At 54.6% G+C, this 216-nt stretch overlaps 1 protein-coding gene across 1 annotated transcript in view; it reads left to right on the top strand.

Annotated features, from left to right (window-relative positions):
* The first annotated feature begins 6 nt into the window (after positions 1 to 6).
* LOC119592062 (ankyrin-1-like) overlaps positions 7 to 216 on the top strand; it is an 8,946-nt gene continuing 8,736 nt past the window's right edge. Inside the window, exon 1 of the mRNA XM_037940871.1 lies at positions 7 to 93. The gene's annotated coding sequence lies outside the window, so the exon portion shown is untranslated. The remainder of the gene's footprint in view (positions 94 to 216) is intronic.

Here is a 216-nt window from a genome sequence, read left to right as displayed (position 1 = left end):
ACAACGCCGCTGATCCTCGCCGCCGCCAACAGCCACGTGGCGCTCGTGAAGGAGCTGCTGGACCAAGGCGCCGAACCCAACGCCACCAGACATGTAAGTAGGCCTATGGAGGGTCGGCCGCTGGACTTGCCGGCTTCGAATCCATATTTAATGATGCGCTTTTGTTTTGGTGTATTGATTTCAGGCAGCGAGTCGTTTGTTATTTTTGCGTTTAGA

This window comes from Penaeus monodon, chromosome 29, assembly GCF_015228065.2.
Source record: "Penaeus monodon isolate SGIC_2016 chromosome 29, NSTDA_Pmon_1, whole genome shotgun sequence".
Taxonomy (NCBI): Eukaryota; Metazoa; Arthropoda; class Malacostraca; order Decapoda; family Penaeidae; genus Penaeus; species Penaeus monodon.
This window is presented reverse-complemented; position numbering and strand designations above follow the sequence as displayed.